At 40.9% G+C, this 26,722-nt stretch overlaps 1 protein-coding gene across 13 annotated transcripts in view; it reads left to right on the top strand.

Moving 5' to 3' along the window:
* The first annotated feature begins 2,308 nt into the window (after window positions 1–2,308).
* LOC110501061 (forkhead box protein P2) overlaps window positions 2,309–26,722 on the top strand; it is a 116,301-nt gene continuing 91,887 nt past the window's right edge. For 9 of the 13 annotated variants that reach the window (XM_036957646.1, XM_036957652.1, XM_036957651.1 and 6 more), the window contains exons 1-3: window positions 2,310–2,735; window positions 12,214–12,293; window positions 15,882–15,935. The gene's annotated coding sequence lies outside the window, so the exon portion shown is untranslated. Of the gene's footprint in view, window positions 2,736–12,213; window positions 12,294–15,881; window positions 15,936–26,722 lie in introns of all 13 variants that reach the window. The other 4 variants (XM_036957644.1, XM_036957641.1, XM_036957639.1 and 1 more) reach the window with 2 other exon arrangements.

The following is a 26,722-nucleotide window of genomic DNA, read 5'->3' as shown; positions in this document are numbered from 1 at the left end:
GAACCATACCAGGCCAAACACAGAAATACCAAATCATAGAAAAACTAACATAGACAACCCACCCAACTCACGCCCTGACCATACTAAAACAAAGACATAACAAAAGAACTAAGGTCAGAACGTGACACTTTGTAAAATGACATTTTCATTCCTTGAATCTGGTCAGATAGGAGATGTAAGTATACCTGTAAATCTAACATACCCCTTTCAATAGGCTGTAGGCCTAGTTATACAATACAGCCCAGGTATGTAGACCGGTTTCACTCTCAATGGATTCTTTGTGCAAGGTTGTTACTGGGGCTAGATGGATTTTTTTAGTCTTGAATTTGCAGGTTTTGTTTTCAACATTACAACAAAGCAGTGAATTGGTATTTCTACATAAAATGTCATGAAACTGACATGAGTATGATATTTACTGTACTGAATAATCAGATCAGTAGATGGCAGTGTATGACTAAAGCCTGATTTCATCCATGCCCAAGTACTTTGATACGGCATGAGGTCATCTATTCAGCACACCATGTTTGCCCTCAACATATATTACTTTTTATCGCTTATATGCATTTCAACATCATCAAATGCATTAGGTTAGGTAAAGTCAATAATAGCTAGATAAACAACACACATTTATTAACCTGTTATAAGACATGCAGTACATACCTGTGACCCGTGTGAATGGAATACACTAAACTACCAGTAAGTGGCAGCAAAGCACCATTTTCCACACATAAACGTATACGTTTTTTTTATATACTTCATGACATCCAAAATGATCTTTCCTCCTATTTATAGAAATTATGATGGAATGCTCAATCTCACTTAGAATCTTCAAAAATGTCATGGAATTGGATCTTTTACGAAAAATATATTGTATTTTAAACACTTTAAAGATTTAAATCGTACTCGTTGATACCGTTTATAAAATCTATAAGAATTTATTTAATTTTGAATGTACACTATTCCCTTTTATATATTTATCATATCTGCACATACAGATTAACTAGTGTGAATTGCAAGTTTGAAATTGTTTACAAGTTTGACAATGATATGTAATTTGTTTTTAAAGGAAGAGTATTGTTCATTTGTTGTGCATAACAAAACGGAACAATAAAATACTAAAAGCATATCCCTAACATTTAACATTTAAACAAAGCAGATGTTTGAACGTCACATTGAAAATAATGTACCTTCTTTTTACACATAAAAACGGATGCAAATTATTTCAATCAAGCTTTAAATCAACACAAATTTGTTTCAGTTTCATTACGCCGACTTTATAATTTAAAATATATAGACGTGCATTAGGAAAAACGTGTTTTTCCTGTGAAGGTAAAACAAACAATTTTCACCCAATATTTTTTCTATAGGAAGAGTAAATAAACGTAACATACAGCAGGACAGACCTTGAACGTCAATCTCTTCGGTCCACACCGGTCAATGTAGGTTCATTGCAGTGAGGAGCAGACAATGCGTTATAGCAAATAGCTTTAACATTTATAAAGGTTTAAAACAATAAGATATTTCTTAATATATTGATGTCTAGCATTGGTCCAATTTTAAATGTTTACAAACAAGACTGATCAAACTGCAATGGCACAATGATGACTATTAAGTAGATTGATCACACATCAATAGATCAAACGATCAAACGTCATCACCATTTACATTCCAACATTAGCCATATGTATAGCTTATTCTGATGAGTTTGTGTGAGTTTGTAACATATTTATTCTGCACATGAAAATATAGTAAACAGTGGGCCTATATAAATTCTCCTTTCAAAAGAGTTAAATGAACAAAAATATATTAACAAACCGTTAGGCTATATATTTTTGCTAATGCATTTTCTTTGCGCTGACATTACCAATATGCACCCTTATTTTGGGACTGATTAGTTTGTAAATGTGCACCAAACGTTTTAGTAATTGCTGTTTTGTTGTCTACATAATTTATTTCCATGGTGTGCACATTCCTTCCAAATAAACATCCGTGTTGATGCTCACATTGATTAATATCTGTTTAAGATCAGTAGGTTAGTCTACAAGTAACAATGCATATGTTTATTATAGAATATATTACACCTTATTAGGATATTTAAATACTTCCTTTTTCACACTATTGTCTTTCTCCAGTGGCCAACTGTATAGATCTCGGAGCTGGCTTCATCTGGAAACACGATTTACATGGAAATGTGACTGTTTGCTTATCTTTGACTTCCAAAAAGGAACATACACATAACTTGCAAATAGTTTTTTGTTTACATAGCAGGTGGACATGACGTCACATGGGGTCGTAGCACTCCGAAAAATAACAAGATTCAACTCCGGGTAAGTGCCTACCCCTGGGGCTGCATTCTAATAAGCTAGTCCAAAATAGTTCGTGGAATACATCTTGATGTATTGAATCGCGTTGCAAAAACAAGCTACTTCTTCGCATTACGCGTCATGCGAGCGCATTCAAACAGGACTCAGTGTACAGCTTTTTCTGTTACATTAGTAATAACAGCAGCATTGACTGAAGACAGCAGGAGCGCAAAGACAACCCTTGTATCTCTGAGTGCAGCGCCAACGGAGGAATATTTGAGCTTGTATTTACTCAACGGCTTGTTGTTCATTTTTTTCTGCTTTATGGTTACTTGTACAGTCACGTGTGACGATTTCTTGAAGCTGAACGTACACCGACTTCTTCTCACCTGGAGGCTCTTGTTTTCCTATTGGAAATAACGCTGCGTTTTGGTAAGTTTGAACCAAAGTGTTTATTTCTTTCCACCCTCTTGAGTGTCACTGATTCTCTTTATCGATTATTGCTGTCTACTAACTGAAAATATGAAGCCATAGTTTGTGCGGATGATTGTGAACAACTTCAAATCCTCCCAACAACTATATATTGCATATGTATATGAGTGCAATATATATATATATATATATATATTACATATTTCATGTTTGTTTCTTGCCGTGTACGTCACACAATAGTCTGCTGTGCTTTTTCGTTGCCAAGGACCCTCATGCAACACTGTCCGGCGTGTGCAGCCAATAGGGAGGATAGAACTCTTCTATAGATGACCACTGACTCGCTGAAGCCGACATGCAGCATTGTATCCTATGCATCTTTCATTTCAGTATATCAGAGATGGAACTACGTATTGCCATTAGCACTAAATACAATAAAACGTTATGAAAAACATTTTTGCGTAAGTTGAAAAGTCAGATAGAATAGTTGTGGGCAACTAGTTGAAAGTAGCCTACCAAATTCAGAGATGCATTAACTTATTCTGATGTTTTTGATCTACTCATAAAATATCATATTGGTTAGGCGTAGTAATAAAAAATAAAAAATGTCATTCATTCACTGGAATTGAATCTCAAAGTATTCTCATTTAAATGTAACAATGAAAGTTTGAAATGCAGATACATTTATTTTTGGCCATTGTTCCAATTATAATTTTGAAAGTACTGCATTCACCACTATCATATTAATATGCAATTATTGGAAAAGTATTTTCTCTCAAACTGAACGTTATTCTATTATAACTGATTCATTGATAATAATGTATTGCAATCTAGTTTACTATCTGTGGTAATGAGAATTATTTTGTAGTGTCGTTATCAGTTGTGCCACAATTCTTACTATTATCATCACCTATGCCTAATACTACTATAGTACTATTACAGTAACTTACTGTACTAGTTTACTATTAACCAATGTTCCTTTTACACTACAGCTACTACATTACTACTGTTGCTGCTCAGACTACCAATGCTTAAAATGAAGGCAAACGTATAATAGTATAACTAGTTGTTGATGGGGATGATGATGAAGATCAATGGTTAACACCTTACCGTTTACATTCTTGCTCCATTCCTAGCTACAGCATATTCCATATCTTCATAGCCCAGGTATAACATGAGAGACCAGTTTCAGCATTATCCTCATAGTTCTTAATGAGCATGATGGACTTGTAGTTTGGACGATGGGTTTCTACACATCGGTTATGGGCCTCCCTAAAAACACTGGAAAGTACCTCACTACTTTAGTTAGCACTGCACCTAAATCGATAGCCTAGGTGTAGCTTTTTTTCTTCTTCTAGAAACGCTAACAAGGTGCCCTCAGTGCTGCACCCCTACGCATGCCCTTGGATCAGTTTTCACCCCTGGTGGCTTAGCAGGACTGGACCCATTTGTTCAAGCCGTGGGTGCACAGGTGTTCCCCAGCCTGAAATGCAGGTGTGCTCCACTGTTTCATCACTCAACACTTTTGCCCTTCAACGCATGTTGTGAAATGTTTTAGGACCATACCCTATCAGCCCCTTGTTTGGAACCTCTGTAATCATTGCCTGGTAGGAACTATATAAGTATGTAGCTATAGAGGCCCTGTTTCAGTGCTTTTTAGTTTGTTGTTGAAGTTTACTTTTGGGAAAGTAACCTAATATTTCACTCTGCTGTCTGCATCAAGGCTATATGGTTGAATGTGGACAAAGGGTATCTGGCCAGCATTAGTAGCGCGGGCCACTTATTATTGTGCCACTCTGCATCCATTTTCTGATTGCTGCATTTATCATTTTGCGGTTTGCTGCTACATTATGGTAATATGAAAATGAATGTCCTCCCAAGGATTGATAAGTATACATTTATCATACCTTTTAATCATTTATCAAAATTGAAGCTGCCATATATATCTTTTTGGGCAACCTGACAAAAAATCACATAGAAATTTGAGTTATAGATCTGTCATTCTCATTGAAAGCAAGTCTAAAAAGCGGTAGATCTGTTCTATGTGCACCAATTCTATGCTTCCGTTCTTAAATTTCGTGTTTGCATCTTTTAGTTCCGGTTTTGTACACCAACTTCAAACAGCTGAAAATACAATATTTTTGGTTATTGAAAATATTTTCCACAGCTGTTTAGATGGTACAAGGATTCTCTACAATCTAAAGTATACATTGTTGTTTTGTCACATAAGCTCTATTTAGGCAAACTATTAGAATTTTAGCAAACAGGAAATTGTGGAGTGATTTCTGCATATTGCACCTTTAAGTTTAAGATTTCAGCCAACCAGTCACAGGTTAATGCAAGATGTATGCTAGTAACTGAGAAATAGTAATGACTTGTACTGTTTTGCATATATATTGAGTCTTAATTTAAATAATCAAAGGACATGTCATGTAGTGCAATCTGTATTTTGAATAAAGTACACATTGTCTTCTTTTCATTTAAAAACAAATACCTACTTTTTCCTTTAACTGAACTCTAGCCTCTCTCTTAGCTTTTGTATCATACCACCACCCATCCCCCAACATCTTATTTGTTATAAAACTGGCAGCTTGCTCAACCTTAGAGGTGTTGCTCTGTTTTGGGGGGAAATGGAACAACAAAAGGGTGGAGCACCATAGTTTCATTTGTCTAAATATGAGCCCTGTACCCTGTCTGTGTTTTAATGTATGGGCATGTCAACTCTGCTCTCTAAGTCTAATGGCAATTAAACTGGAAAGCTCTCTGTTTTTATCCTGTTAACTCCATAGAAATGTTTCCATGACAACCTCCATGCAAGTTAAAGCAACCAGAGGTGATCAAGTCTTTTTTGTCTCCCTCCCTCCCTCCCTTCAGTAAGAATGGAATTTGTTTTGACAGTTTTGGCCTTTAATGGCACTTTTGTGCTGCGTGAAAGTATTTGTTTACCTGGATCATGTGCTGCTAGCTGTCAGCCTAGAAGAGATTGACTTCTTAAGATAAAAGAGTATATAACATGCTTAAGAGGCCCCCAGGCACTGTAATAATCCCCATAATGGTAATGGTGTTTTGTGTGCCCCAGTAACTAAGAGGCCGAGAGCTCAGACTTTTTTAGTTACCCTCTGGGTCACTTCTATAAGCTGGACTTTCTGCTGTTGTGGGTAAGAAACACTGTGACTTTTGGCCAAGAAAAGCTTTATTGGGTGGGGTCTGAGGATATGGATTAAACTGAGATTGCAGTCTGACTCAAGACTTAAGGCTGTGTTAAGTGTTGTCTTTGAAACAAGTCTCAACCCCGACGTGTTTATTTTCCACTGAGCGTTTGTTTGACTTTCCGGACAAGTTTGAAGGAGTGTCTTATTGCTCGTTGCGTTATGATTCATTTTAGAACGATGGGATGCTGATAACCGTTCTCACTTGTCAGTTTGAAACACTTGCCAATATTTATATTTATGTATCACAGTCCTAAATGCCGTGTTTCTAAGATAGGCTTCTAAATATCACCTTGTACGTCACCATGCCACGATCTCAGGGTTGTTGCTCTACAAACAAATGACCCAAAACATGTGAACTGCAGGTTCAGCGGGTTCCCAAAACCTCATTATGACTCCTGTACTTTGACAAAGAATAGAACCTGCAAACTGCAGCCAGACTTGTGACTGATGTAAACAAACTTGCTTTACCACTAACCAACAAAGCATTGTTACCATTGCAGTCTACCAATGCAGTCCTGCCGTATCGGCAAAGGTCTAGCAGTAGATGCTTGATCATGACCTTGACAATTGAACCACCAGTTGACCCTTTAAAAGGCCATTAGTTCTACCTGTTACGTGCACTTGCTGCGTTTCAACCTGCATTATCTATGAAATTGTGCGATCTCTCTTTTAGTGGTTTGATTGCCAAACGAGAATATTGGATCACTTCTTGTTCACATTTTCCCCTGTTTTGTGCAGCCAACACTTGTTTACTCTACATGACAGGGATGACAGTCCTCAGTGGCCTGGAGTGGTGTCACACCTTTTCCCCATCCCTAGCAAACACAACTGATTAAAGGAATTTCATTTAAAACGGAAGATCATGATTAGTTGATTACCGGAGTCAGGTGTGTTAGCGGGGGCTGGGGCAAAAGTGTGACACCAATCAGGCTCCCGAGGACTGGAGATGCCCACCCCTGCTCTATGCTATGGACACAGCGGTGTAAAAGAATGACAGCTTTTGCGTTTCTTTAAGCCACGGTAGGATGGAGAAAGAAGGGACAGTGTATTGGGCTGGTGTGAAAGAATGTGTTGTTTGCAGGGTCTTGCCCTGAATCAAAGATGGATGGTCACTCATAGTGAACGGCAAGGTCGCCATCACTCAGGCGAAATCTGCCACAAGCCTGTCTGTGTCACTGTAAACAACTACTCACATCAGACAGATTGACTCCACTAACTCTACAATTGTTAAACGGTTAATTAAGAAACAGGTCACGCTCACAAAATGGTGGAATAAGTCATGTCTAGATCTGAGTGCTAGCTTCACCTTACAATCTGATTATATTGTTGGTAAAATGAACATGGCTTTTTAAACATCTGGGGCTCATTGAAGTTCTAGGGAAAAGGGAGGGAATGGCTAGTATTGATTTGAAGCAGGCATGTGCTGCTCAAACAGCAGGAACACAAACAAACACGGACCTTCCTCTCACTGGTGCTGTGTGTCTCTGTGGACAATTCTGTTGGGGAGAGAGAGAGAGATGGCAACAACAAAAAAACGGTTTATTTCAAACATGTTGTAAAAACACAGGATTTGTGAGGGTAATGCTTTTTGACAGGCACATTAGGCTGCAGAAAGAGCATCGAGCTCGGGGCTGGGGGCATATGGTGCTGCCTTCTGCCGGCGTTGCTCTACAACAAGTTACAACACTCTGGCAGGGTCACGACTGTCTCAGGTTTGTTCCTTCTGTCTCGCTGGCTCGTCAAAATAAAAACAGCCAGGGAAAAAACAATAAGGCCTTTACAGCTTTTGTCTTTCAGAAATACGTGGACACGCTTTAAAGGACAAACATGACATTCTTGGCTATGATATTTTACAGTGATATAAAAGGGAGGCAATTTTCTGAAATATGCCCTAGCTATTTGTTGTTGTGTTTTTGATATCATGGCCACATTATAATATCTACTGCATGTTGGCTAGTTGATTAGATCATAAATGTCTCTAAGAGTCCTATTAGCACATTCTAATACTTTTAATACTTTAATGATTGCCAATGAATAACACAGAGGTGACATTACAAGCTTATAAGCTATTTACTAGCTATTAGTAACACTTCGTACCAACATTTTGCCCGCTATAGAGTTTCCTCAAACGTGTACTTGGACAGTAGGCCTAGTCCTTTTGTCATAGGGCCATAGTTTTATTTCCTGTAATTTCAGAGGGATGTACTTGGGCATGATGAAGTGAGATGCTGACGCAGTGCTCTGATTAGAACAGAGGGGATTGGTAGAGAGTAATTACAGGCTACTGTGTTGCTTGTAGGGTTTCCCCTGGATGACAGGGCCATGAGCCTTCATTCAGCCACTTTTATAAAAGAAATGGCCACAACATATGGGCAACACAATGGTTTATTTTTATGATATTTGATGGGTGGTTTTTGATTTAGATTGTCACTTCTGGCAACCAGCAAGGCAGATGGTGTAGACTTGAGTGCCCATCAGAGCCTAAATACCTTCGGGCAGCTGTTGCTAATAAACTTTTTTTTGTGTGCATTTTATTCCTTCTAACATGGTTTAGGTCAAGAGGAGTCAAACCTGTTACAACACCTGTTTCTGCATATGTAAATCTGTTGTTTTGTCATTTCATTAGACAAGAAAAAAAGGTAGAGGTCCCTCGTGGTTGCAAACGCGACTGGCACTGGGCCCACTTGGCACGGTACAAAGACAAAAGGGAACATACCAAGAGAGAGAACGAGGGATGGAGGGTTTCTGTAGGGAAGCCATAGGATGCCTCCTCTGTTGTAAGCTCTCTATCTGGAAGGTTGCCTGCAATTCTGAGGAGAATGGAGTGGGTCCCAGAGACTACTGGACAAGGAAGAGAAGGCGTTCTCTCTGTCTCTGTCTCTGTCGCTCTCTCTCCCTGTGAGAGTAGCGATGAGGCAGGACATGCCCAGGAGCCAATGACTGGCACACGCGTGGCTGCCACGCGCCACACGCTTCCCTCCCGACCCACCCATCATCTGGTGTGCCCCTGTGGCTCTTGCCTCTCAACCACATGTGCCAGGGTCTGCTTGGACTCAGGGGGGCTAATTGTTCTTTGGTAAACCTAACGGCATGCTTGTTGGATCCCGACATTAAAACCGAGACGGGAATGAAGATCGTGATCTTTTTAATGCAGTTATTTGTCATGAAGTCTTGAAGCTTTCGTTTATAATCTGGTCTGTGTAGCTGAATGTAACAAATGCACCATGAAATTAAAGGTTATTGCCTGAACGTTGTTCGAAAGCTTGGAAGATTAGTGTTTCTCTGTGCAGAATTAGAGCAGGGAACTTGATATGGCTCATTCTTGCATTTGGATGTTATGCTCCTTGAGAGAAATGGACTGACATGCGTCCAGAAACAATGTTTATTGCCTTGTCTTTCCATCGGTCCTCCATCCTCTGGTGATAATGAGGTATTTGAGGCACTTAATGTTGAAGTGTTGCTGATGTTGATGCTGTGAAGCCAATGTGTAATAGAATATATTCTATTCCATCCCACTCTATTCCACTGTCTTCAGTATTCTTGACAGACCTGGGGTTGTATTGGCCCCATGCAGTGAGCTGGTCTAATGTGGCCCTATAGAGCCACTCCTCCAATAGCTGTGGGTTGTTCTGATTTGTAGCACTTCCTCTTTCCCTTCACACAAGCAGCCAGACAGGCAGCATTAAAAACAGGCACAAACCCCCTCTGATACAGGAGTTCATTAGAGATGGGTCTTTGATGGGCAGCCTTTTTATGTGACTACGGTTTCAAATACCTTGATGTAGAAGCTTAAGAATCCATTGTGCTGTAAGCCTTCCTTTTGATGCGACTTATTTAGATCTGCATAGTAAATCAAGGAGAGTAAATAACGAGGCAGCAGATGGAAGCAAGGAGATAAGGCCCCGGCCGAACAATCACATTTGTATTTTGTTATGATGTTGACAGCAGCTAAAACTCACTAATCTAGCTCCACTGATCTGCATTTCAAAGAAATCTCATTTAGCAGCGGGGAGGATAAAGTTCTTCTCATTGTGTCCGTTTTATTGCGTTCTTCGTTAATTTATCTGCTGGCAGATTTAACGCTCGCCGGTGCTCGGGGAGGAGAGAAGAGAGAGCGGCGTGCGCTGTGGCGGTGGCGTTGCAGAGAGATGGGGTCTTAAATTCTGTGAAAGCGGTAACGTCTAGACTGCGAGCCCAGGGTAATTACACGTCCGGTGATGAATGGAATGAGTTTGAGGACTCATCTTTGTTCGGGGGCCTGAATTGCTCGCCTAACACCGATAAGGACCATTTGGTTCCCTGTAGAAAATATTATTGCCGGTGACTTTTCCATAATGACCCCCCCCCCCCCCCCCCCCCCCCCCACCGCCGTAACACAAGGATGGTATTTACGTTAAAGATAAAATTATTGTGTACAGTAATCTGACTTGTTAGCATAATGTCCCTCTTTCATCCCCAGACCCTTCTATAGCTGCTGTGGAGGTATTTCTGCCCTCCATTTTAAATAGTTTATCTTGACTAAGTGCAGCGCTTTATGTAAGTAGCCAATGGTATTATTAGGCCCTTTGAATGCTTGAATGCAGACTGTATTTATACGTTGATAGAATTTAAAGATCATTTTTTTGCATTTAGGCTAAGCATAAAGATATGTGTGATATTTGTAAATCTCTTGAATTGGAGGTCACATAGACTAATAGCATTCTTGTTGCTTTTCCTCTGAATAGAGTATTACATCTTCACAGACCACCGCGGTATTGAAGTAAACTCAGCAAGTCATTTTGGATGAATGGAACATTAACTCAAAATTATGTTTTTATCCAACTTATAAGGATGTTGCATTTTACTTGAACGTTTATTCACACAAATATAGCTAAGTGTTAAGTAGTTTGATGCAGATTTGGTGGTGTGTTATTAGTCTTTTATTACATGTTTACTTCGCCTTCATGCTAGTACTAAACAGTATAGTATTTTCTTTTGAAATACATCAGTACTAGAATAGATGATTGTGTACGGTAACAGAAACATCACCATGCCTATTTTCGCAATAGACAGTACAGTAGATGGAAGGGGAGATTTGTATCCTCTTCCCACTGCATAAGTGTTACACGGCAATCTGTGTGTGCACTGTGCAACACTTCTTTCCCCAAACTCAAACAGTAAAAATAATGACACTTGGCAGGCTTTGTTTTCCACGGTGCTCTTCGGGCTGAGGGCTTTTTTTGTACAGTTCAGAGAGCACATTCTACTGGATTCAGCAGTTGCTGGTTGCCTACAGGGGTCAATTGGAATTTGGGAAGGAAAAAAAAGAAAGAAAAATCTACAGGAACGTCCAGGCTAGGCCATTGGTCCATGTGTCTTAAGTATCAGAGAGAGAGAGGCTGCTTGTAAAACGCTCGCTCAACGACGAGGGGAATTGAAATGTTGCGAGGGGTCAAGCGCTTAAGCACGATGTATAGGCATTAAAAGCTTCTGGGAGGTTATGTGGCTGCAGTTTGTAATTTATACGGTAATGTAATCAAATATAGCAAACTTTCGAAAGATGCATGTGAAAATAACAGATTGATGATTGAGGATTGTTTGATACAGAATTGCAGTTAGGTGTATTATAGGGACATGGAACATGTCATTATTGTCATTAAAACCTGTATTACTGGTTGATCATTTGATCCTTCAAGACACTGCTACCTTTTGTTTGGGGAAGAAACACTTCACATATATTTCTTTAATGTGTGCTGTACATTACCTAAATTCAGAAGATCACCCCTCATCTTTCTTGCACAGCCACACACCCACACACACACACACACACACGCACACACACACACACACATACACTCGCATGCACCCACAAGTACACCCCTCCTTTTTTTTGCAAACTTCACATTTCCCTAATATAGGCTACTTATCATAATGAACAATATCTGCAAAAGGCCTGCGATAAGTTATAGGTATGGTCGGTGTTGATAATTTTTGGTTTATCGTCCCAGCTCTAACATGTACACACAGGTACATATTCACTCACATGCATATAGTCATCTAACAGGCAAATCCAGTTGTACTTTGTTGTTCCCAAGTTTATTGCTTTCCCCTAAAAGCCATGCTAATAACACTCATGTGAAAGAAAACCTACCCACATTTATCCTGTACATGTTTGAGGCAACACCATTTACAATTTACTATGTGAATTGGAAACTTGGTTGATAATGTTTTACTGTATGGGAACATGCTTTTGAGTAATGATTTCTCTCTAATCTGCTCTCCCTCTGCAGATCCTCTACAGACATCTCTGGACTGGAGTCCTTCCCATCCTGAGACAGACGGACAACAACCACACGTTTTCACCCTCAGGGTAAGTACTATAGCACAACCTTTCATGTCCTGTCAAAGGTTTTCTGCCTTTGGACTGATGAGGCAGAATTGGACAATTGTAACGTGCTGTGGGTAACTGTGTAACTATTAGTGATGCACCGATTTTACATTTTTGGCCGATACCGATATCTGATATTTTCCTTGCCGATAAAACCTGATACCGATAACCGATATTCAAAAGTTTTGCGGCCTTTTAAGCATTCTAGTACAGTTAAATAGTTAACACACACACATGGACGCAGCGGTCTAAGGCACTGCATCTCAGTGCAAGAGGCGTCACTACGGTCCCTGGTTCGAATCCAGGCTGTATCACATCCGGCCTTGATTGGGAGACCCATAGGGTTGCGCACAATTGGCCCAGCGTCGTCCAGGTTTGGCCGGGGTAGGCTGTCATTGTAAATAAGAATTTGTTCTTAACTGACTTGTCTATTTAAATAAAGGTTACACACACACACACACCACACTGACCAAAAAGTTATTATTTAGTTGGCATTTACGTCTGTCCCCATTACCAGTAAAAGATCATCGAAACCTATTTCTTTCACTTACTTGCTGTGCTGGTTCGTTGTTCATTTGTTCAGTTGTTTCATTCTCAACCAGGGTTTCTATGGAATGCCGTTTGGGTCTTTGCATGTCAAATAACACTATTTGACGTGTCTTATAAGCTTGTTGACCAATCAGGACCTGAATATGACCGTCACATAATAATTTAACGAGTTCATTCATTTTTTACGTAGTTATTACACATTGATTACACTATCACTCGTATTTCCTATGTCACAACGATTCATCGATACGTATGCTATGATGCTGGTAAAGTTGTCTCGCGCACCTACAGTGATGGTCATAAAAAAAGCTAGCTAGCTCATGGATGCAAACAATGTTCTTCCCCACAAACATAGATAGCTAGCTAACTATATACTGTAGCTAGGTGTCATCATCTAAAATAACCCTAATTTATAAGACAGTTCTTATTTGATTAATGGTGGTCGGACCCATCTATGTGAAGCTAGCCACAATAAGGATTAGCCACAATAGTGGACTTTGCGGTTACCCTTCAAAATAAAAGTATGTCATTGGCAGCGATGCAAATGCATACAAATAGTAGAATTATGCCATAATTGAATAGATCATGCTAAACGAGGTTGGAATGTTGTTATATAAAATTAACAAAAGACAATAATTTGTTAACTTGACAAAAATCTGTTGAAATCACACTGGATGTATTATACTTTAGAATTGCTTTGGGGGCATTCTTATGTCACTGTACAGCCTTACCTATGGATTGTGGATCAATGACATGGGGTCTCAGTCTACTCAGTGACACCAAGAGAACATTAGCATCGTAGCTCTTATTGCGAGTCTCTGAAACAACTGTGAATTGAGCCACATTTATTGTCGACCTATGTGTATTGAACACTATTCTCAAGGAAAAACAATACTGTGTGGATGTTTTGGAGTCTGATAACTCTGAGGAGGACGTTGGGGTAAAATATCTTGAGTATTGAGTAGACTGTTACCCCATTTCATTGAGCCCCAATCCTTAGGTAAAGCTGTACAGTGCAATATGAATGTCAATACACACAATAGGCTGACTGGGGAGGTAATTTCACACAGTCACAGTCCCGCGATAAGAGCTACAACGCTAATATTTGCATAAACTCTTCACAGTTGTGTTCTGTGGGTGTCACCGAGTAGACTGATACCCTGTTTCATTGCTTCACATTCCAACCTTGTTTAACATTATCTAGTCTAAATATGGCATAATTCCAAAAATTGTAACCTTCTGCATCACTTTCAAAAATGTACTTTTATTTTGAAGGCAAACCGCAAATTCCACTATTGTGCCTAATCCTTATTGTGGCTAGCTTCGCAACACATAACCTGGTCAGGTCGAGCCTACCTAGACAGATGAAGCTAGCTGGCTGCTTATAACATTAGCTTTGGGCAACAGTGTAGCTGGCTAGCTATTTATTTACATGAACTGAAGTTCAATTTCAATAGGCAAAAATCAAGTGGCTACCTAGCTAACACACACAAGGATTCCTAAATCATTGCTAAGAGTAGTGAAATTGACTGCAGTTTCTACTGGTCATTGTTTTCAGGCTGGTTGTATTGGGGCTAACTAGGTACCAAGCTAAAGCTAGCTAGCTACCCCAGAAGTTGCGGTCAAACAAATAACGCTTTATTACAGTATTGAAAACACATCATTCGTGGCTGGTGTTTGCTTGTTTGCAGACTTTTTTGTACAGCTTGACAGTGCTACTTATAGTAGTGGTGGCGCTTGGTTTGCACGTGCAAATTCAGAACACACAACATTCTAAAATAGAACTGTGTTATTTGACTTGTCAAATTAAAAGCTTATTTAACGGGTCAAATAGTGTTATTGTCAAATAATGTTATTTGACGTGTATCTTTTTTGACTCGCAAAGACCCAAACAATGTTCCATAGTATGTTGTGAAGCTAATAGCAGTGACGCTATTACTGTGTAACTCCGGTAGGGCAACATCTGAACAATAGCGCACTTGGCAACGTTAGTGTGTACCGGTGCTTGACCAGTCGCGAAAGCCAACATCACCCACGACAGAGAACGGTTGATTGTCAAGGGCAATGAATTCCATTATCTTGGCGTTTTTACTCTTTCAAATGGCTGCTCGACTTGTTGACTGCTCGATCTACACAGCAGACGTTGTGGGCTAGGTTAGGAATGCTGTATTGCAGTTGTAGAGCAAAATTGTACGTCATGTACCTACGTTATATAGGTATGCACGTCACCTTTCACATCGGTTTTTGACATCGGCATTAAACTAGACATCGGGCCGATACCGATGTTGGCATATTTAGCTAATATAGGCCGATTCCGATATGTTCATCGATTTATATCGTGCATCCCTAGTAACTATACTTAATATTTCCATTAATCTCAGAGGCGTCATGCATTGCTTTTTTTGCGAGTGGGCACTGATGGCCAAATCTTTGATTTAAAATAAAAAAATAAACATAAAATAAACTATAATTTCTCAGTTTTCAGTGTACAAATGGATGAAACTTGCCTCTGCCTCCTCATTTTCAATGGGCATGACATCCTTAATCTTAAGGACAAAGGTGTTTAATTTTGCTGTGGTTTTAAAAAAACTTGTACCTGGGTAGGAGTGTTACTGCTACAGCCCAGCTGAGGCACAGTTACCACCGTAGAATATAACAAATCTTCATCTATCCACCATGATAGAATTCCACCTCTGCAATGAAACCTTTCAGGTTGTGCCTGTTTGGTCTTCACACTTCATAGCCTTCCAATCTACTGTAGCTTTGAAGTTATGATATGTATTAGATTCAACCAATGTGGACTGGGAGGAAGGATATCGGAAAGTCTTCTTCGTGAATGTTGGGAAAGTTTTCTAGACACCCATGTTTAATTGAGAATGACCTGTCCTAACACATCACAATAAACAGAGATCATTAACACTAAGAAGCTTGAAGTGTTGGAATGTATTATGTGTACATGCATGAAGGTGGTGTTGAACATGCACCAGAATGTTAGCTCATAACACATGTTCATTTGTTTAGGATGAAATATGCATCGGCTGTGAGAAGAGCACCCACATTCTGAAGTCCAAAGTGGTGAGTCACAGTCTTTTGCTCAAATCTCCTGCATGCCCCTGCGTTGTGTGTTTGCTCTGGTTATTATCCGATCAGAACAGTCACATCCACTGCCAATTCATAATGAGATCAGCTCGAGGGATTCACGTACACTGGTCTTTTGAGGCTTGAGGTACAAGACGAGACAACTCCTGTGAAGTGACGAAGCTCACTCAGAACTTCAAACTGAGAAGTGTCGATGCATGAATCACCGGGAGACACTGTTTATAAGTCAATCCTCCGTGCACAATTCGACATACAGTAGTAAGTGAGAGGTGCGTGTGCATGCTACAGTACTGTAACGTCACCCAGTGGCAACACACACACACAGTTTGCACAACTCAGAGCTTCTGTAGTCCCCTTCGATTCCCCTCTATGAGACGCTCAGCTTCTGTATCTGAAGCCCCTTTAGATTCCCAATGAGATGCTCTACGAGACATCCAACGGTGATAACTGAGGCAGTTTGTCGTCACCAAGTCAGTACAAAACGAGCCTAAAGAATCCCAGCCAGCACAGTAAGTGTGACACACACTGATTATGTGACTGCTACTACGGCGGAGGCCTGCCGTCATTACTAATGTGTCCCCACAGCAGCCAGACTGAGACAGACACACAGGTGGTGTCTCAGACTGAACAGAACATTGCCAGACGGTAAACTGCAGTAGCGATGGGGAGGAGAAGCCTCATCATCGTGAGGGGAATGAGGGAATGGAATTTTAGCTGTAATTGGTTGGGAGATAGATATCGAATGCTAACTTGACAATGGGTGATTGTTCAGTGAGCACAGAACAGTTGAAGTGAATTGCTTTGCAGGTAAAATCAAGTAGTCCTCCATAACTTCTCCACTATCAATTATTAGTGTAATTAAATGTATGTTGCATATATTATAGAAGTCACCCCATAAAGTCTATTTATCTCCGTATTCAGCTGCAGAGTTTTGCCTTTTGAGGTCCAAGTATGATTCAAGCGAGGCAGCTAGGAGCCAAGCGGGGCGAGAGGCTGGGTTAGGGTGGCTCAGCTCAGCTGTAGGCCTTAGCCCACATCCCAAGAGTCATCTTCACAAGACTAAGCAGAACCGAGATTCCCTTCCCTCTTCTGCCTAAAAGAGATTTGAATATTAGTTTTTAATTTGTTGAGTATCCCATTTAAATCTTCAAAGATGAAAAACTTTGAAGTATATCTGTTCTGGAACAGAAGTACTCTAATCATCCCAAAGAAGTATAATTGACCTAACTTTCGCATGACTGTAAATGTACACATATATACAATCTACAGCAATTAAAGCATATCTCTGGCTAGTTTAAAGAAGCAGGCCACAGACGGATGGCTTTTCCTCAGACTTCCAATTTGGAATTGATTTCTTGTTATAGATCAGAGCTTCTGTCATTTCATTTCCAAAACCCTAAAGGGTTTTCTGAGCCAAGGAGCCCGGCTGGCTTCCCCCTGAGTAGGAGAGGGTAACCTCCACGGGTCTTTACCCTGGACACCCTGGCTACTGGGGAGGGAGAAGAATCAAAGGGACTTGAGTCGTCCCTGTTGGCAGGCTCCATTGTGGGTCTGATTTGGGATTGGAGGGGATGGGGATGGAGATCAGGCTAGCGCCCGTTTTTTTAATCTTTATCCACCATTAACCCCGGCGCCCAGTGTGCGGCTGGGATCAGGTCATTGGTCAATCCCCCATTCAGAAACACTCCGGAATATTTCAAAGTTAAGCCCCGTCTACAACAAAAAAAGTATTACTCATCAAACGTTCACTTTCTCACTCTCCAGTCCTTCCAAGGATCTGCCTGCCTCTCGTTCTTCCCTTCCTTCTTATATTCCTCTCTTTATGGTTCACTGTTTTGTCTTCCCACTTGGAGGGGGAAAAAGTTTTGGAACTTCCCCAAGTTTCCATATTCCAGTTTAATGAGGTTTGGTTTGGGGTCTGATAGTGTCATGCCGTGAGCAAATTGGACCAAGAGTGGACCCACGTCCTACTCTTTACAACTCTTTGGTTGGATTAGGAGTTGGGAGTTTTTTAAAATAAGATTCTGGAATTGTACTTTGCCTCACAGGAAATATATATTCACACCTGATACATCTATTTTCAACCTTCCCCTTGTCCTTCACTTGGTGCAAGCACACCATGTGTAACCTATTGCTTCTCTACAGTATGTTCCTTCAGTTTCAAAAGCCTAACAAGGTAGACTTTAAAAATAAAATAAAAACATTCAAATCTGCTTTATCAAGAAAGACCTTGGCGCTGATATGTTATCTCCTTACCTTTTCGATCCATTTTGCTTGTTCCAAGGTTTATTTGCCTCTCCTCCTGCCTGTTCAGAAGAGGAGTAATGAGGACCCAGAATGAAAAGGAGAAGAGGAGTCCAGAATAGATAGAGAGTAGAGGAGTGTTTGTCTGGAGTGGACAGTTGCCATGAGAATAGAGTTACAAAAGGGGGTGTCTCTACCTAGCTGCCATCACTCCTGATGGAGAAGACACACTGACTCAATGAGATTATTGATCCAGAGAGGAAAGGAAGGGGGTATGCTAATCAACAGTGTGAATGGCCGTGGATGCAGTCTTGGCGGGCGGCTGGTCAGTCAGCCAGTCTGTGTCTCTCTAAATGTCTCAAAGGCTGAGCAGATCACACTGGGGGTTGTGGCCCCTTATAGACTACTCATAGGAAAAACTATAGGACTTAAGTCCACCTCCCCATTCAGCATGCATTGGGTCCCTGCTTGCTAAGTACTTTGGACATGACTGATGGCGGATATTGTACGCACAATCGTCATTTTTTTAAATAAACGAGACACATCTAGTGTTTCACATGTCATTCTTTCCCTCTGACCTCGTTTGGAAAGAGCCTTGGTGCGGAAGCCCAGACTGATGGCATGTTTCCAAGTGCCTGAGATTATTGTGAAACAAAACCCTCAAAATGCATGACATCAGAGCGGCTTGACATCGGTTTGAACTCGTTATTTCAGGTGGGAAGAATTACGAGTCGCTTCAGTTGCAGGTGATCGTGTCCAGTGAATTGGTTTCACATAGTTGCACGTTCTTTGTGGCAGGTCTAATGTTGATTATCTCGACAGTTTGAACCTGTGTGTTAATCGCCGCAGCATTCAGGAAACACAGTCATTTTTCCCAAACGTATACAAAGCCTCTGTTGTTATCTTTTGCTATCTGCTTCCTTTGAATTACGATAGGTGGGGATTTGTCAACACAATGTTGACCAATCAGGTTGATAGAATGTATGTGTTTTATGAATACATGTGCTCCTCCTAGCTCCTTAAATATAGTCATAAATCAATATATGTGCAGCGCAGAAAAGAATACCCATGACCCATTTTGAATGAACTGTGGCTGAATCCTATGTGGAAGTTGAACCAAAGTGAAAACATTGTGTAAATGATGTCATAAAATAAATACACTATTAACAGCAGTTGGTTTCTAAGAGTCATACATTTTTATAGCTTTGAAGCAATGGAGTCTGAAGGATTCCGGCCTCCTGTGGTGTTATAAGACTCTCAGATTATTGGAATAATTGGCCACAAAGAAGGTTCATATAAATGTACACGATAATACGTGTGTTCAGTTTCACATTTTGTATATTATGCAAACTTTTTTTTTTTTTTATACTAATCCAAATTGAGTAATTATTCACCAACACCACCAGGTTTACATCTTTCATTTTGATCTTATACGTCAGTAGTTGTCCAAAGTGTAACACCTTTTTGTTTTGAAACAATAAAGAAAGCTTAAGATGATTAACCTGTTGATGCCAGGCAGATTTACGCCCCCTTTGGAGAAATTGGGTACCCCTAGTAAACTGAAAAAAAAAAATATTAAAAATTGCTAATATATGCATATAATAATTATTATTGGATAGAAAACACTCTAAAGCTTCTAAAACCGTTGGAATTATGTCTGTAAGTATAGCAGAACTCACAGGGCATGCATTCTTCCAAACTAGTTTTTGTGGCCATGAAAGTTGGAGCAACTTTGACGTCATGCCCCCACCCTTCCCGACCACTTATGGATCTGGGGACAATTTCCATCTCTTCCACTAGATGTCCTCTTTCTTTGGAGCGTTCAATCGTTCAAATCGCGCGAGAATTGGCCCTACAGGAGTGGTTGGAGTAAGTGTCGCGATAAAAAAACCTGTGCGTCAGGGCGCGAATCGGTCACAGCCATTCCTTTGTGCCAGCACTCCTGGGAAGAGCAAACGATGCCCGGTTGAATTGAAGTTTGTTTTGCACGTCTAAAACATCATAAAGCTTGCTTCTGCACTTAGTTTGACCTGTTTAGTCGACATATAATGTGTAATTTTGAAGTTTTGATGCGCAACTTATCCGGACCGGAGGACGTTTTGGGTGCATTTCAGCTGATGTTATTAGCAGTAGCTAATACAAAGACGCAAGACTTGAAACCAAACGATGTATTGGGTAAGTATGAACCCTTCCAGAACATTCTGAACGAAGACCATCGAAGGTAAGGGAATATTTATGCTTAAATCTGTGTTTCTGTTGACTCCAACATTACGTGGAAATGTAGCTTGGAACTGAGCGCTGCCTCAGCATATGAAATAGTGTGCGATTTCTGTAACGTTAAAAATAAATCTAACACAGCGGTTGCATAAAGAAGCAGTGTATCTTTCTAACTATATGTAGAACATGTATATTTAGCCAAAGTTTATGATGTCTATTTACGTTATCTTGCCGAGCTACCTAGGTTTCCTGCGGGCATTTTTGAGTAATTTCTGAACATGAGTACACTGTAAATGGACATTTATGGATATATATGGCATATTATTGAAAAAAAAAAAATGTACTGTGTAACATGTCCTATCACTGTCATCTGATGAAGATTTTCAAAAGGTTAGTGAGCGATTTATTTTTTAATCCTGCTTTTATAATTTTATATTTTCTGGGACAAAATGGCTGCCGCTTGTCTTTGTTTCGGTGGTGGTCTAATATAAATGTGTGGTGTGTTTTCGCCGTAAAACATTTTAAAAATCTGACATGCTGGGTAGATGAACAAGGTGTTTATCTTTCATTTGAGCTATTGGACTTAATAATGTGTGGAGGTTAAATATTTTTAAGAATATTTTTGCGTTCCATGCGCCACCGTTTGAGCTGAACGGGGGGGAGGGTGTTCCTACAGAGGAACTCCTGGCACCAACATTAAGATTACAAATTTGGCATCAAACTGTAGCGTTGTGTTGGCTCTTCAAGTTAAGATCCTGTAGATAACTCTTATTTCACAAGCTGTTTCTCCTTGCTTCAAATCGAGCCCCAGTCACAGCCGTTGCAAAAGCTTTGACCTCAGAGGCAACAAGCCAACTGCTTTGTTCATTACGATCATTTGATCGGGGCTTGAAAAGAGATGCAGAGGGGAGGAAATACTACAAGCGCCTCGAATCCCACTTCCCTGTCCACAAACCACAATCCAAGACAAAATGTCACGTGCTACCTTGCTTTTCCCAGGATGGGAAGAAAGCGTCTGTCTCTGTGTCGAGACGACAAGCCGACAACTCGCTTGATTTGGGTCAGAACCCCGACAGGAGTTGGAATGTGGAATCTATATATGTTGACAAACTTGGCTACCCCTCTGAATGGGGTTTCTGATTACACCTCATCATGCGTGGGAATTTCAGCGTGTCCCCAGCCCTCTCCGAGAGGTGCCTCTCGGGCAATCATGTGGTCATACTACCTGACTCTGTGCTGCTCAGAGTGCAGTTGACAAAAACAGCCTGAGGCACATCATGTGGAAAAGATTCAGTCTGCATACATACATCCTGTCTGCAGCACCTCTCCAGTTAAGTGAATGAAGCACCAGGCTGTCTGTTGGTCCTGCTCACCTGTGAAGGGAAATGGTGTGTGTGTGTGTGTGTGTGAGTGTGTGTGTGTGTGTGTGTGTGTGTGTGTGTGTGTGTGTGTGTGTGTGTGTGTGTGTGTGTGTGTGTGTGTGTGTGTGTGTGTGTGTGTGTGTGTGTGCGTGCGTGTACTTGTGTGTTTTTCCAACTTTCCCCCCTAGAGAGCCTCTCAGTTATACTCTGCCGCAGCAGTTGAGTTCCACTCCTTCTCATGTCATGTAAAATGAAGGTCCCGGTCAGTGAGAGCTTTCACTTGTCAGTCATCCTGAAGAGGTCCTGGGGTGTAGAGCTGCTCGCCTGTGTTTATTGTACACTTTCTCGACCTTACTTGTTTGTTCCTTTCTTTCTCTCTCTCTCTCGCTCTCTCTCCCACGCTTATCTCATCCTCTCTCTCCATTTTACCCACTCTTTCTCTCTTCCCTCCCTCTCCCTCCCTCTAACGATCTCTAGTCTCCCTTCTTCCCTTCACTCTCCTCCCTCTGTCCCCTTCTCCCTCCCTCCCGCTCTCCCTCCCTTTGTGTTATTAGAGCCCTCTCACTGCACTCGGTTGCTTGCAGCTCAGCCTGTCTGCAGCGTTGCTCCCTCCGCTGCACCTCGCAGAGCACACACACTGCTGCGCTGGCTTTAACGCAGACTGACGCCGCTGCCATAGGACTGATTGAAATTCGTGTCTCAAAGTTGCTAATGCTCACTGAACCATTTTATTGAAGATAAAGTAAATAAAATAGGTTGCCATATGAGAATTCTCTGGAATAGACTGGAATGATCTGGCAGGTAAAACACACTCACTCACAGGCAGGCCGGCAGACAGGCTCACACGCACGGATGCACACACGACCGCATACGCGTACGCGCACACAAACACTCACACGCACGGAGTGTGAAGAGGTACTATTGGCTCATGGAGTTTTGTTGATGGACTGGGTGGTGGAGGCGGGGTGGTGATCAGGAGGTTTGAGGGAGAGAGAGGTATTTTCTATGGCTCAGGAATTTCACAAGTCCAATGTTTTTTAAGAAGCTTTGCAGAAAGCTAACAGTTTGATTTAAAGCCAGTTCCAGGGAATGCCACCTATACATTCACAAACTATAGATTGTACGGTACAGCGTCCTTGTCTAGCCCATACTTTTGCGATGAGGTACTGTACATACGTATGAATGTATGGTATGTGGATGAATGACTATCCTAAATCATTGTATGCTTAGGGTGGATGACACGTGTATTGCTAGCATGCAGAAGTATTTGCATGAAAAAGGAGAATGTCCTCAGGGCTCTCATCTATTTGTATTTTGTTGGTTAGTGGCAGGAAACTGTCCCAAACCAAATAGCCCCTGACGACAGTCTCAACTGTGTCGTAAAACTCTTATTGACTGTAAATACAGAGTTTTTCCATTACTCTTCAACTTGTGCCTACACAAACAGCCCGAAGGCTGCACGTCAGCCAAAGAAGTTCATATCATTTTTTTTCCTGTTGAACTTTAAACCTCCTTTGCCTTTTCTTTCCCATTAATATTTCAATATATTTTCTGAATAGATGGACTAAGTGTGTCGGTTGAATCCCTGACCCAGTCATTGTTACTTCAGGCTTAACCAAATCACATCAAAATGATCATTGTGTTCATTTCTTAAACTTCTTGTAGACCACTATGGACCCCTCGTTTAAAGAAGCTAGCTACCTTTCATATTCTCAACCAGAATGATGTCCAATTCCCCTTGTGTTTGATACGATTCCTTTCTGCACTGTAAAGTGGTATAGGTGACAAGGTAATACTTTTGCCATTGTGCTCAATAATAAATATTCTTCCAGGTCTTACTCAGTTGGCTGCTCACGAAAGAGCGTTTGGGCTGTGTGTGCATTGTCGCAAGGCGCCGGGGTCATTGGGAATTCAGTCTCTCTTGCTTTTGTCAAATATTTCTGTGCTGTGATAGTTTTCTCATTTATTTAGTGAATAGTTGGGGGTGGATGGAGAGAGAGAGAAATAGTTTTTACATTATGTAAATGATGGAATGGGTCTCATAATCTCACATGTATTCAGCATAGCAGACATTGGACCCTGTGATACTGCCCTCCATTTTTACCATTGTTCGCATTTCACCCCTCTTACTGTTCCTCTCAATGGCTGTACCAGGCTTTAATCCAACCTGCCTTTCCAATGACAATGTTTACCACCTATCATTCAATAAGAGACCGAGAAGAGCACAATTGCCTTTGTAAGTAAATGCTACATGAATGCACCCGAGCCAGCCACAGAAGAAAGGGATTGTTAGCGGTATGAGGATAAGGTTGAAAGGAAAGGTTAGTTTGGTGTGTGTGTGTGTGTGTATGTGTGTGTGTGTGTGTGTGTGTGTGTGCGTGCTCGTGTGTGTGTGTGTGTGTGTTAACCCCTCACATGTGTTAACCCTTAAACCGTTAAAAGGCCTAGAACTCTTCAAGAAGAGGGCTCCACAAGGGTTCTGCAGCTGTCCTCATAGGAGAACCCTTTTTGGTTGAAGGTAGAGCTCTCTGTTGAAAACGTTCTACCTGGAACCAAAAAAAGCGTTCTTCAAAGGGTTCTCCTATGGGGACAGCGAAAGAACCCTTTTTGGTTCTAGATAGCACCTTTTTTTTCTAAGAGTGTGTAGTTCCACGTAGGCTAGACAGCAGCATATGTTTCTGGCATTAGCTAGAGATTAACCTGTACAGGCCCTTTGGAAAGTTGTCTGTCTACGGAACAACAAACGGACATCACAACATCAGGTGATTATTGCCTGTAAGTAGGGATTAGATTGTAGATGTTGACAGTTAATTGGCCCTCCGCATGTGTGTTTAATGCACCTTTGTATGGATCAGACACACTAAGGCACACAGGCCAAAGTGTCTGCAGGCACATACTAGAGTAAGCCTCACCACCAGTGTCCCTCCCCTCCCGCCCCTTCCTCCGTTTTTACAGATCACATATGTCTTTATGTTTCCCGCCTGCCGCGTTGTCGTGTCTCTTTCTGTTTGTGAGATTGTGCATTATAAGTGAGCTAATGAGGTTTCTAAATATAACGATTTGTTCAGACTCCTACAGTGTGATGAAGGCCAGATGTTTGTCTTGGCGTGTTCTTTTTTCTCTCTTTTTTTTCATAAATTGTTTTCCCTTCAAGAGTCTTGACAGCATTAAAGATTAGCACTACAGTATAGCTGCTAACAACCATTAAGTATTTTCACCATTGTGTCACACAGTGTTTCTCAGTGTTTCTCTCCACCCCCCCACCCCCCCCCCACCCCTTCCTTCGCGCCGAAGCAGGGAAAATGAAAAACAATCATTCTGACCTCTGGCGACCCCTTTGTGACGCACAGTCAGTTAAATGGTTTGTAAGACGTTTAATTACCAAATGGTATAATCGTTATTCATCTCATCATTAGATGTATGATATTAACTGAATCGCCTCCCCTGAGTACTGTGTTTCACAGATCAATAGATTTAGACAGGGCTGGAAGGAAGGGGGAGGTTTAAACACTGGATATGAACAGACACTCTTTCTCTCTGTGATACCCTCACTCATTTATTTATGTAATTAGCTTTTATATAGGTTTAATTATGCAAATTGTCATTCCACACTCGGGGATGGCGGCAGTGTCTACACCTCGTTTTCCATGGTCTATACATCCTGGAGTGCATATTTTTCCGGGTGTAAGGACGTGTAACAATGGGCAAGGTTATGGATTTTCATATAAAACATTTGATTCTCTTGTTAGTTGGAATTCTTACGTTGCACTGTACACACAATACAATTGATATGAGCATTGTTTTGAAGGCATTTCATGATTCTTAATTATCTGTGTCCCCAAGAGGTGCTAAGAAACGCTTACTGTTAGATAGTGAGCATAAACCAGTGTGAATCTGGTAGATTGGGGACCTTGGTAGACTGGGGACCTATTCATTGGTTGCACCTCCGGCACTTGGTTGCGCCATGCCGTGGTTATGAGCGTTCTTAAGCCGCCCTCCACCATAGTGGTGCTCAAGAATCGTAATAAGCCCAGGCCGATGACTGTTTCATCTAAATCACACTATAGTGCTTGGAAATACGATGACATTGCTGAAGTAGGCAAAATATTTAGTAGGAAACAACTTCGCCGTCATTATCATGTCGTCAAAATGTACTTTAGACAGATGTCAATCAAATCAAATGTTATTTATCACGTGCGCCGAATACAACAGGCACCTTACGGTGAAATGCTTAACCAACAATGCAGTTTTAAGAAAAAAACAAGTGTTACGAAAGTATTTATTCAAATTAACTGAAGTAAAGATATATTTTTTTAAATAACAAATAATTAAGGAGCAACAATAAAATAACAATGGCGAGGCTATATGCAGGGTGTACCGGTACAGAGTCAATGTGCGGGGGCACCGGTTAGTTGAGGTAATTGAGGTAATATGTAGGTAGAGGTCAAGTGACTCTGCATGGATAATAAACAGAGAGTAGAAGCAGCGTAAAAATGGGGGGTGGGGACAATGCAAATAGCCTGGGTATCCATTTGATTAGCTGTTCAGGAGTCTTATGGCTTGGGGGTAGTAGCTGGTTAAAAGGGCTTTTCGGACCTAGACTTGACGCTTGTCATTAGCTAGCAAAGTTTGTAAAAAAAAATTGCTAGCAATGCTAACGTTAGCTAACTAAAATCCGATGGCCTCACATTATACTGCATCTAAAGTCAATCTGCCGACATAAACGTGAGACAAAAGGTTTCTCCAAAAATGATTTTCCTCCGTTTGAAATGTCATTGTATTTCCCAGCCACTGTTATGCACTTCTGATGAAATCTTCAACAGCGCTCATTGACAATCCATTGAGTAGAAATATCTTGTGCCTTCAACTTCCACTGGACTGTATTAACACCTTCACGGTCTACTGAACAACCCATCTGTACCGGCTATATCTGTCTTCTAT

This window comes from Oncorhynchus mykiss, chromosome 21 (genome assembly GCF_013265735.2).
Source record: "Oncorhynchus mykiss isolate Arlee chromosome 21, USDA_OmykA_1.1, whole genome shotgun sequence".
Lineage (NCBI taxonomy): Eukaryota > Metazoa > Chordata > Actinopteri > Salmoniformes > Salmonidae > Oncorhynchus > Oncorhynchus mykiss.
This window is presented reverse-complemented; position numbering and strand designations above follow the sequence as displayed.